Source organism: Chaetodon trifascialis, chromosome 23 (assembly GCF_039877785.1).
Source record: "Chaetodon trifascialis isolate fChaTrf1 chromosome 23, fChaTrf1.hap1, whole genome shotgun sequence".
Taxonomy (NCBI): domain Eukaryota; kingdom Metazoa; phylum Chordata; class Actinopteri; order Chaetodontiformes; family Chaetodontidae; genus Chaetodon; species Chaetodon trifascialis.
Window position 1 is genome coordinate 10,303,916 of NC_092078.1, and position 12,556 is coordinate 10,316,471.

The window sequence follows — 12,556 nt, forward strand, 5'->3', positions numbered from 1 at the left end:
TCATACCGGTGCTATATTCAACTGGAGTGATAAGAAATGGCAGCTATCAGCAGGCGGTTTGGGAGCCGCATATGACTGTTATTGTGTGTGTATATATAAAAATTGATTTATGTGGCCTATCACTTAGCAGGCGCAATATGTGGATGAATATGGGCTAATATAATATTATGGAACGAGTGAGAGGGTTAAGGGAAGGGCCAGGCGCCGCCTCAAGGTGAAAAAAGTATGATCAAAGTCCAAAGACTTATAATAAGGCACGTCACTACTCCATGACAGACGCGATATTTCAATGTTGAAAGCAATGTGACACTGTCTACTCGCTGCATCTGCAGAAGGAAGACAATATTGTTTCACACAATCTGATGGTGTTCCATGGATGTTGCGTATTATTTTCAATTTTCAGCCACATAAGGGTGCTGTCTATTTGAAAAAAAAAAAGATGTTTTAAATATATTACAGACTACAGAGACTGTATTAACGTTATTGGGTTGGAGGGACTTCTAACACTTTCCCCCCCGTGAGCCAAAATAATACAATAACATTGAATCAACTAATTCTACCATTAACTAAAAGAGACAAAATCATTTCAACCGTAATATCTTAATGGAACAATGGTACACACAGCCTCCATTCAGCATTAAAAATTGAATAATCAGTTGTTATATTTGTGGAAAACATAACAAAATGGGGACAATTTGAGTCATCCTGTTTCTTTTTAGATAATAAATGATTGTTGCTGCCCTGAATAAGAGGCCTAATGTGTTATCCTGAACCTCAATTATATTATGGGCTCATTGAACTTTTTTCCTTTTGTGAGGGTGGGAAGGACGGTTGGCAGAGATCATGTTTAATCATATATACCTCCATAAAGATTCTGTGTTTCTCAAATCCCATATAGGGAAGGGAAGGCTCAAATGAAAAATAAATGTGGGGTAAGAAAACAAAGCAGCCTCCATCTCCCACAAAAACGTAAACTACGCCAGCAAAAAGAAAAAAAGGAGTTCAAAGTGTCCAAAATCTAAAAATACCTAATAAATGCATGCATTCATGTGTATGATGTTTGTGTACATGTTTAACTACAAAAACAAAGCTCATGATTTCAAATTTTGAACAAAATCTGACGCCATTCTGAAGGGCTTTATTTGCAGTCTTGTAAACAAATCACAGATCTGAAAAGCTACTTTTCTGTTATGAATATCGGTCTCTCCTCCCCATTAAATGCAGTAGGGAGAAACGGGCTTGGCGGGAGCAAACAGCCTCATGTTTACCCCTTGGCGCAGAGCTGGTGCCATGTCCAGACTTGTAAATCAGGCCCATTGAGGTAGCATAATGCTGATGATTATGACAGCCAGTCGCATGGGAGTGATAGAGGGACGTTGAGTTATGGGCTTGGGGAGGATGCCCAGAACTGAAGAGTCTCACAAATGGAGAAGCACTTTCACCAAAACACAAGTCCCCAGATGGGGACTAATGCTGCAGTTGGCGGCTGTGCCACCCAAATGAGTGCACATTAGCTGCACAGAACCCACAGAATAGTGAAGTATGTTTGTTTTGTTTTTTTTATTTCACAGCTCTGCCGCTTCACTCTATTACCGCTAGATAATATTTCAAAAAACACACAGACTGAATAAAAGAACAGGGCGCAGCCAAAGTATTTTGAAAGTGCTTTGTATTGCACTGGCATGCAATGCATCACTTAACTAGATGACTTCAGGATGGGAAATGCATTACCGTTCACTGTATTACCAAAGAATGTACTGTTTGCATTCTGCTTTATTCATTCTACTCGTCTTTGCGGATGAACGATCATTCATTCGCATTGATCGCCAGCCATGATAATATAATCAGGCGTAAAGCCTGACAAGGCTGGCCGGTCCGATAGATCAGAGCTGCTGACAGCAGAGCTATGCACAGGTCATAAACCCTCACCTTCCCTGTTTGACCCCACATCAATTTGGCTCTTTCCAATATGAATGCAAATAACAATGCATTTTTGGTGACATGTTTATGGTTATCTCTGTATCGCCGCTCGCTCCGCCTGCTGCCCCTAAATGTGCTGATGTTACCGAGTTAATGGGATTGAAAAAGGTAACCTATTGCTCACTGGTGGTCAGCTCGCCACAGCCCGCCCCTCTGACACTTCCCCAAAACGTAAACAAAAGCGTCCGCGCATGCCCTTGCTCACACACACACATACACAGTCACACCTACATGTCCTCCACCCCAGTCACTTGTGTATGCATTGAGCTGATAAGTACTGCGGTTCATTTTCCCCATGGCAAAGCACAGTAAAAAACTGGGGAGTAATAATTGCTTTGGGGGGGGCGAGACGAGGATGGCTAAATATGCTTGATTGCCTCCTAAGCTTCGGTGCTGTGTAATGAAATATGGCTGCTGCAGACAGGGGCTCCCGTGCGATAGCTTTCTTGTCACTTTCTCACTGGCTTTTTTTTTTTTTTTCTCCCCCCCTCCCCCCCTTTGCTCTCCCGTCCTGGCATTTTCGTCTTTGCTCACCCGTTGCCTTTGTTCCAGAATGGAGTCCATCAAAGCATTTGTTGCCATTGAACACTTATCTTAGCTATAATGTAATAATTACGGGGGCCAAATCCAGCCTAATTGAGTATTCCTCACCACATCAAAACGGCAGGCACCCTAATATTCCTCTGTTCTACAATTTAATTTGTGGATTCATTAGCATGAACAGGGTGTATAGAGAGAAACCAGATAACAAGGAACTCAGCAAAACACACTGTTGATGAAGTCAGGTTGAAGGGGCGAGTAACAGGCATATCCTCACCAGGGTAATTATATTACCCTGTCATTTACATTTTAGGACCCTAAAACTCCAAATTAATGATTCTGTTTCCACTAATATCCATAAAGAGCTTTTAAGGTAACTAAATGTGGAGTTGGCTTGTTTGCGAACTACATTTGCACTGAAAATTGACTCTGAATGAACAGGAATGAGAAGTTTTGGGCAGACAGACGAATGTAACATTCATAATCATCACTGCTAATCATCTCATTCGACTGCCATAAAGCCCTACAATAACGTTTTAAAAAGATAATGAGTCAAATTAAAGCTCACCCAGTGTTGCTGGGGAAAAAAAATAAAAAAAATGTTTATCCCCAACCCAGTTTTGTTGAAACCACCCAAAGCACATTTCTCCCTGTTGGTTAAATAAGTAGCTAATCATTTACAAGAATATTAGTCCACAGGCTTGTATGGGCACAGCAGCATCTGCTAATGCATTTAGCAAGGAAATAGCCTGAGAAAATCTTCCCAGCACATTAAATGTAAGACTCTGCCCCCCCGTCCTCCCCACCCCCACACCCCATTTTGCTTCCAGAATAACTCACAAGCCTAATTTGTTGTGCTACTTAAAGGAAAATGTAATTACACTTGTTTTCATTATAATTCACAAAGCCAATCGATAACTGTGGTTGAGTCATTCTCTACTGCACATGCAATTTTATGTTCCTTCAACTGAAATTTGGTTGCAAAACAAGTCTTTACTATATGTTGTCTGCGTAATGGTGCTGATTAAATCAACTAATTAAATGAGCAAATAAGAGCTTTAATGGCAAATACTGTACAGTAAACTGGATTGTTGCCCTGTTTAGTCAGCGATCCTTGTTGTTTGTAATAAATGTACAGAAAATGGCTGCTCTTTACTCTGCACAGACAGGTTGATTAAGCTATTCATCCCTTCTGCTCCTCTTTGTCTTTCTCATTTATGCAGTTCTCTTTCCTGAGACGTCAACCACAGGATGAGGCCTGCGGCAGGTAAGGGACCGAAAAGAATAGCTGATGAGCTGAGGGCGAGAACGATCTGATCGCGGTTTTGCATCATTTCCCATTTGCTCAAATTCCACACGACACGCCGATGGCTGCTCACATGCTGTGTTTTCTTTACGTGTTCACATCTGTCAGTGTTTGGAGCTGATCGTGAGTTCAAATATCCGTCTTTGTTTAAAAGAGGAGTTGCCCATTTGGAGCACAGAGGATACGTCAAGCGATATCAAATCAAGCGCTAAGCTGAATCTCGACTCCAGCTCAATCCCTCCCATCTCCTGACCTGCAATGGGGCGGCGGCGGGGGGGGGGGGGGGGGGGGGACAGACTATATCTGGCAACCTAAACCTTTTTAAAGTGACTGAGAGAGTGAGGGAGACTGACTGGCACTGATGGGACCAGACTAGGACTGTGCGATGCTGTGCTGCACTGCGCCCGGGCCTCACAAGCCTGATTGATAGAGTGTGATGAGACTGTCACTGAGCAAGGAGAGCAGCAGTGAGATAGGCTGGATGGAGGGAGGGAAGTGGGCTGACCAGGGTGGGGAGATAGAGAGAAATAAATTTGAGAACATGTGAAGGATGAAGTGGGGGAATGAAGTGGCTGGATGGAATGTGTTTCGGACACATGAATGATGGGGAGGTGGAGCGGTGGGGGGGGGCACTGATGGAGAGGTGAGTCAGATATTAGAAGGCTGAAGGCTCCGCTGATATGCAAGTTAAGTTTGGCAGAGACAGATTTGGATGACTTGATATGTTTTGGAAACAGTATAAAATCTTTAAAAAAAAAGTGTGGTTTATCCAAAATAACAAATATTCCAGAGCAATCATTGGACAAATAAGGCTTGCACTTTATTTAAAGGGGTTGGAAGATGAAAGAAAACATTTCACTTAATTCTGGCATCAAGTCATGCAGATACTTTTATCTGCTGAATAAATAAAATGGAGACGAATGACATTTTTAATTTGGTGCTTATATAATTACAGCGGTAATTACTTTTTACTGAAAAATAGTCCCTATGTAGCTGCTCACAGTGATTATCCAGGCTAAGAAGGGCACATTTATTTTAAAAATGCTGTTCACCTCTGTGAGCACTGCAAACTTCCATCCACTGCCATTGTGTTGGTGAACTTTAATGTGAAAGCATTTAACGTATATGCAGAGAAATAAATAATCAGGGCCTTTTTAATGGGAACATCCGCAAAGAAGTTCACGCAGAACATAAAGGCAACATTTCCACTCTCCAAATGCAATTAAGTGAAGAAGCTTGATCACAAAAAGACAATCTTAGTATGTAAAAATATCTCATGTTGGAAATAAAGTCAGAATTGGCACCCAAAAAAATCTAAAAAAACCACAGTTATCCAGCTATTTGATTTACAGAACTGCATATTTCCTATCACATTCGATCTTGTGGACACATGGACTCTTGGCAGTGAATGGAATACAGGCTGAGCTAAAGCCCTGTTCTGGGAATTCCACAGTTAGTGATTTCAGACTCAATAAAGGCACCATGTTTTACTTTTATCCTTGCCTGAGGAAAAGAAGGCTGACTCACCAGAACGCCAAAGTTATTATTAGTGCCTCACATGTGCGGAGAGAAGCTATGTGTATGTGCGTACGAGTGTGTGAAAGACAGAGAGAGAGAGGCTGAGCTCCAGCAGTGGTAAGTGCATGCAGGAGCAGCATGAGGATCTCTTATCTGCCGCCTGCCAAGCCCTGACCGGGGCCCTGACTCCTGCACTCCCTCCCCCCATCACCCCCCGTCCCCCTCTAACGGGGCTTCCCAGTAGTCTGCTACAGGCAAGGCGGCCAGGTGAAATGAGCAATTCCCATTCAGGGACAGGAGCGCTGCACAGACTCGCCCTGTGAAATGGCTGCTCACTTTGGCAGATCAATGCACTCTCTTTCCCTCGTGCACTGCCGCTGAGTGATAGCCAGGAAGGAAAAGCAGGGGAAAAATGAGTGTGGACAGAGAGAAGGGAGAGGTGGTTTGTGTTTGTCTGTGTATATGTGTGAGTGTGTGAAGGGGGTAGGGTGTTAGCAGGGCATTTAATGATATTTGCCATGGCTGCTCTGAGTGAGTGCTGTTGGAGGAAAATGGGAAACGCTTTGCATAAACTCAAAAGACATGCAATATTGCTGTTGCCTCTCTGGAAAGAGAAAGTCGCGTTCCCAGTCCCACCGGATATGAGAATATTCAGCTGCTCAACTGGAAATTTTGCCAATATGAATGATATTAGTGACTATCATATTAACATGCTTCGCTATGGCAAAATGAATTCCGTATCTCGACAGTGATGAAACTCATATTTATATCATCGGCACAGGTTGGACATACAGTTTCAAGGGCAATGCTGTGAGATGAAATGAGCATTATCTCAGTTAATTTTCTACCAGATAATCGTGCAGACTCAATAACCTGTGGATTTCTTCTTTTTTTTTTCAATACTGTGTATGTATTTTGCATACTGTGTCTTTGTTCTGCACTCATGATGATGCAGAAAGGAATAAATCAGGACTGTGTGCAGGCTGGTGTGTGCCTATCCACTGATGCCAAAGATACAATGACATATCTATATATTCTAGATCTATATATGGAAACTCCTTAATCATTTGTAAAAAATGAATGATGTCTTGTTTATGATCCTTAGCATTACTGGTGATTCATATTATATTCCATATCAAAGAAGACCTATCGTTAAACTCAATACAGATCTTTCTCATTGTTAAATTTGAATATCACAGGAGGGACAAGCTGAAAATAAAATAACGGGCGGAAGAACCATTTCCGAAATTCACACACTCTCCGACTTGTAGGGGCCCTAAATCATATCTGGCAACAGATGATTTCAACAATGCACTTCCCTGATTGGTTATTGGTTACATGGTCTTGCTAGCATGAGCTCGACCTTCAGTGATTCATGGTCAAGTCTTTCATCTATATCACAAAACTCACCCGTAAATCTGTCATTTGCACGATCAACACAATATTTTTCTCATTTGAACAAAGACAGCAGATTTATAGTGTAAGCTACAAAGCTGCACAAAGGATTTGAGATTTTGAGTAAAGCGCTATTATTATCATCAACATTAATACGATGAAAATTATGCTCAAGCCTTGCAGTGAGATAGGCTTGATTACATAATCTGTCCAGACTGTCAATACTATTGACCGAGTCTAACAATTTATGGTTAATAATCTGTACGAAAGGAAAAAAAATCAAATTGTTATTATCCAGATATCAAATGTCTCTTCTTAATGGGACAAAAACAGGCAGAAAATCAATGCGCAGATCAAGAGAATATGTGTTACAATTCCTGTATGAGCGTATCCAATGTGAAGACCACTAAATGCCAAACACAGACATAGTCACAAGTCTCGTTTTGGACACTCTAAATGAAATTAACTATTTTGCTTGCAAAGACAGCAAACTTCTCCAGTTCTGCTTCTTTTAGAATAGTGTCTACTTGGCAATGTTAGTTGCTTCTTAGCAATCTTTCTCTCTGTTCATCGGGGCAACCACAAGGCAGTATCCTGGGTCCTTCACTTTTTCTGTTGTCTGTGTTTGGGTTATGCTGATGATGCGGTTGATTTTTTAATTTTACTGCCTCGAATATTAATGTTTTCAATTCTTAACTCTTCTCGACATGGCAGTCTTACCAAGCTATGAACATAAAATCCCATATCTCAGTTTTAACTTGACTCATATTCTCTACAATCTCTAAATTTCATTTTACAATGGCATGAACCTTTTGAATAACTCACTCACTGCATTTTACTAAAGTCTCATTTGCTTGGGGATTTATTTGGTGATGTTTTGTAGTCTGCAGGGTTCCTGTAAGCATAGCAAACAGCTGTGCACCTCAGTGGAGGGGCAGATTAAATTTTATAAGAAAATGAAATCACCTTACTCCCTCTTGTAAATCATCAAGGAATGATAGTCTCTAAGCAATCCAGGCCACTTCAGATTCATTAAAGTCTGCTTGCCAAATCCATGCTGACTTAAAATGACACAGTGAAGAAAGTGAAAAAATCAATACCTTGATGAATGAGCAATGACTGAGAGATCTAGTTTGAACAAGGAAGTAAAGAAGCACTTGACCTGAAGCTAAATTTTATTCTGTGTGTGATATAAGAACGAGCCTTTTACAGCTGTGTCAGAACTGCAGCTGGGGCCTTAATCATTTGGTAGAACACGTACTCTAATGTAGAAATTAATTTTTACACTTTTACTGTTCAATTTTATAAGCTCATGAAACATTTCCCAATGAATTCAAATGGAAGGCTAACTGACTTACAGACAGGCCCAAAATTAATGACTGAAATCTCTATTGCTTTCAATGAGAAATTGAGATTTGATGATGCTAACCTTATATTGAAGCATATATTTTTCACACATGTGGCATACAAATTGACTTAACCTTTATTGGAACTGTTCAGAGATGTCCCTTATTGCAAAAATAAGTCAAAAACTAGTACTACTTCTAAAAGGTAATCTATCATATTTTCCATTTCCAGTCCCCTGATTCTTTCTTTCCACAGTCTCAAGTCTCCCAACATCAATGAAGCTCAGAGTTAAAAATACAGTCAGACCTATGCAGACATGACAGCAATAAAGTGCACTTGATTGCATGGTTGAAAGTAAGGACAAGGAGACAGAAGAGCACAGGAGAAGAAAACAGAAAAGAACACAACCTCTCAGCTTTGATCGCACTGAACATCTTGAAGTTAGAAAGTCGCGTTTGTGTGCAGACTTGGCAGAGGCAGGTGCAGGAAGCCTGAATCTTGGTCATCAGCTGTCAAGGCAGTAATGAACAGTGTTTACAAGTAATACCATGCGCTGCCACATTTCAGGGTGTGAAATGTCAAAGTGTCCATTTTCCCGGAGCTAGTCAGAAGCAACACTGTCAGGGCTTCGGCTGTAAACAATAGGAAAAGAGACAGCGGCAAGGAGCTTTCTCTGTTTCACCCATTACAGTCAGACTGAGTGGGAAAGAGTGGTAGAATGTCAAGCCCAGAAAAATAGAGATGCTCGCAAAGGGTAGAAAAAGTGGATTCCAAGTGGATTCCATTTGGCAGACGCATAATGATAGGTGTTAAAACAAAACTGAGGGAAGGGAAAGCAGGCGAGGCTGAGAGACGTGCACAGAAAGACAGACGGAGGATGCCAGACAGACAGACAGAGAGACAGAGAGACACCTGCTGTTGCATCACCTGCTGTAATAATAGTGTTGACATTCAAATGGAAAGCTCTGACAATAGGAGCTGGCTGAGGCAGCACCCAGTATGCAAATAAAAAGAGCGCATCAGGAAATATTAGCTAACGTCAGGACTTTTCATACGCACACATTGAAAACCACTTGACCCTTTGGCATCCCACAAGTGCTTATGTAGTGTGTGTGTGTGTGTGTGTGTGTGTGTGTGTGTGTGTGTGTGTGTGTGTGCGTGCGTGCGCACATCTGTAAGCACAGTTTACACATTAAATGAGCTGATTTACCACTTGTCTATTCATTCCATACAATCTGTGCATCTGAGGCTATGAATAGAACTGCGCTGGCATTGTATCTTTGTTTATATACTGTACATAGTCGCAGTGTGCTGAAGTTAATTATTTCTCTGCCTTCCAATGCAATTAGTCAGAGCTGTGTAGTGGTGTATAGGGTTTGTTTATCTTGATTGGCATTCCAATTCCACTCACTCTTCCACTCTTTCATTCCCGCTGTCATGCTACCTTGAATACGCAGGTTAAACATAATTCAAAAACGGAAAGGATCATTAGTCGGCAAATTCATTCTTGACTCTCCCTTTCATGCACCCCACATGGCCCCAAAGGGCCTATCGATCAAAATCAGATTCAGCTGATATCACATTCACCATTGCACATATTTTATTCCCTTTTAAGAGCTCAGCAGTCTTTTGTATCAATGTAGACCTGTGGTGATTGGAGTAGAAACTTTTCATGTTTGAACTCAGTGGGGTTTGAAGGACTGCAGACATCAGCAGATCCTCGCTGATGCACAGGTCAATACCTATTATAGTAAAAGCAATAGTCAATGTGGCGTTCGCACATTACCGGCTGTGTACTGCGTGGTTGCTTTCAAGCTGCTGCCCTTTCTACAGCACTCTGACGACAAATCTGACGGTTTAACCACACTCTGATTGTTTGTCTTGTCAGATTCTTCTTCAGTGTTATGTGAGGGAAAAATAAAAAGGATGGGATATCGAGAGAAGAGCTTCACCTCGCCACTATACATAAAATAAACTCTATTATGGCCGGCTGTTCCGAAGTCTGGATTGATTGGGTGTCTGCCATCAGTGCTCTTTGAAAAGGCCCGTGGAGGCTTGCCAAGTCTTGACCACTGTTTTAAATCACTTCCAAAACCTCACCTTAATCGACCTGCCTGTACGTAATCATCTTTAACTAATTGTTCTTGACTTCTTTCTCACTGCAGCGCTCTCACTCCACCAGCATGATCACAAACAGCCAGTTGGGACAGTCAGATTACAGTTCTCTGCCTCTATCAACCTGCAGTTTATTGCACTTGATGCAATAATTGTCCATTAAATTAATGCTCTGTTGTGGATTCACATAGTTCTGTCTATTGCACATAATGGTGTTCATGTCTGCCATCATTGTTTAAAATGGAGAAAATCACTACTGACCTTTGCAAGAATATGACACATAGACCTTTAGGTGGCTGGCGGTATAGTTCTGCAAGCGGCTGGTAACAACCCTGCACACAATTTTTAACCCGGAAGCAAAATATGCCATACAATAAATGAAACCCTAATTTGGAGCCTTGTGGTACTCCTTATGATCAATCTTTAAAACTCTCTCCATTGTCTTTCTACTACAGCATGAAAACTACTATTTATCAGATGCTGCCTATGTGTGCATCAGACAAGAAATAAAAAAGTCGGTGATTCCCAGATTTCGGAAAATTGTCCAATTACTGAGTTCTATGTCTACATCATGAAAAAGGAGTTGCAGTTATTGCTATTATGCTTGTCACTTGTTAAATCTTAGACCTGCATGCCGGTAAATTATTAAACAAGAGCAAGAATTTGAATGCCTGAAAGTATTCAAAACAGGGAAAAGCAAGAAAAGCCATGCCCTGATTTATACAAGGGAGCAGAGGAGTGCAGACAAGCTTGAGTGACTTCAAAGTTTTCTATGGGAAATGAGATTTGGAATATGACAGAGCTCCTAATATCCTTACGCACAGCTTCTCAGCATGTATGCTAATGCCCTGTCCTGACCACTAATACACAACAGGAAAAGTGGGCTAAATAAAATGAAAGAGGAAGCTGTGAAATATAATTCTGAATGCCTATAACGACTACAGTATCGGCCGTCTTGGATCTGTACTTCTTCATTCGGATGTTCTCATTTGTATCCACACCTGTGTCATTCACAGCCTTACGTCTTAACCTAATTTCATGGTCTGCGGGTTTGGATGGATGGCTCTGCTGCAACTTGTACACTGAGGAGAGGAGAGAAAGTACCATGAGTGTGTATGTGTGTGTGTGCATCTGTGCACACACACAATGATACAATTGTGGAAGAGCGAATGAAAGAGAGAGAGAGAGAGAGAGAGAGAGAGAGAGGGAGAGAGAGAGAGAGAGAGAGAGAGAGAGAGAGGGAGAGAGAGAGAGAGGGAGGGAGAGAGAAAGAGGGGATGCGCTGCTACAATAGCATAGAGAATTGTAGTCACTGCCAGATATTAACCTTTTAACCTTGTACTTTTCTGTTAACAAAAATACATTAAGCTCCTCTGGATAGCTGACAGTGAATCAGGGTTTTACAGACTTTCACCAAGCATGAGTGAATGATCAGAGGTGAGGCCATTTTGTGGTAATGCGCTTCAATTACAGTAAAAGTCTGCTAAAAACACATAAGTACATAAGTTAACGCGACGATACATAGCAGGATTTGGTCCCAGCAAATGTTAGTGCCATTCATGATCTGAATGTTTCATGAACCGCGCTTTCTGTGTGAAGTTTGCATGTTCTTCCCGCGCATGCGTGGGTTCTCTCCGGGTACTCCGGCTTCCACCCACAGACCAAAAACATGCTCATTAGGTTGATCGGTGACTCTAAATGGCCCCTAGGTGTGAGTGTGAGTGTGAGTGTGAATGGTTGTGTGTATGTGCCCTGCGATCGGCTGGCGACCGGCCCAGGGTGTACCCCGCCTCTCGCCCGTTGACAGCCGAGATAGGCTCCGGCCCCCCCGCAACCCCGAAAGGGATAAGTGGCATAGAAAATGGATGGATGGATGGACTTTGTAATGCACACAATAATCTTAAAATCACAGACAAAACCGACTGTTGATTAGATAACGGACATTTCTCAACTAAGCGTGAGTAAGTCCTATTAATGCTGCAGCAGTTTTTTTTTTTTCTGAGAGCTTTGTACAGCATAATGCCTAAAAACCTTTTTTGTCAATGTAATTGCTCAGTATCCTCTTAAGCAAAGTGTCAGCAATGCCCTTTAAGTTTGCCAGAGTATCTTCTGGTGTAATGGCTTATTTAGCCAAACCAGGCATGACACCAATTATACTGGAGGGAAATCGATTCCAACAAAGCTCTCTGCTGGGACAAACAATAAAATGATCAAAGTGACTGGATGTTTTGCCCGCGACAAGCAGCAAAATTAGTTTGTACTTTAAACTTGGTTTTTAACCCAGTCAAAAGCTGTAATTTCTTGAAGCTATTAAGAGTATTCTCCAGCGTGACATAAATACATGGATACAAAGAC

At 41.6% G+C, this 12,556-nt stretch overlaps 1 protein-coding gene across 1 annotated transcript in view; it reads left to right on the forward strand.

The window, feature by feature from the left end:
* LOC139351284 (receptor-type tyrosine-protein phosphatase delta-like) overlaps positions 1 to 12,556 on the forward strand; it is a 349,795-nt gene that overhangs the window by 145,171 nt on the left and 192,068 nt on the right. The window contains exon 7 of the mRNA XM_070993096.1: positions 3,744 to 3,787. The gene's annotated coding sequence lies outside the window, so the exon portion shown is untranslated. The remainder of the gene's footprint in view (positions 1 to 3,743; positions 3,788 to 12,556) is intronic.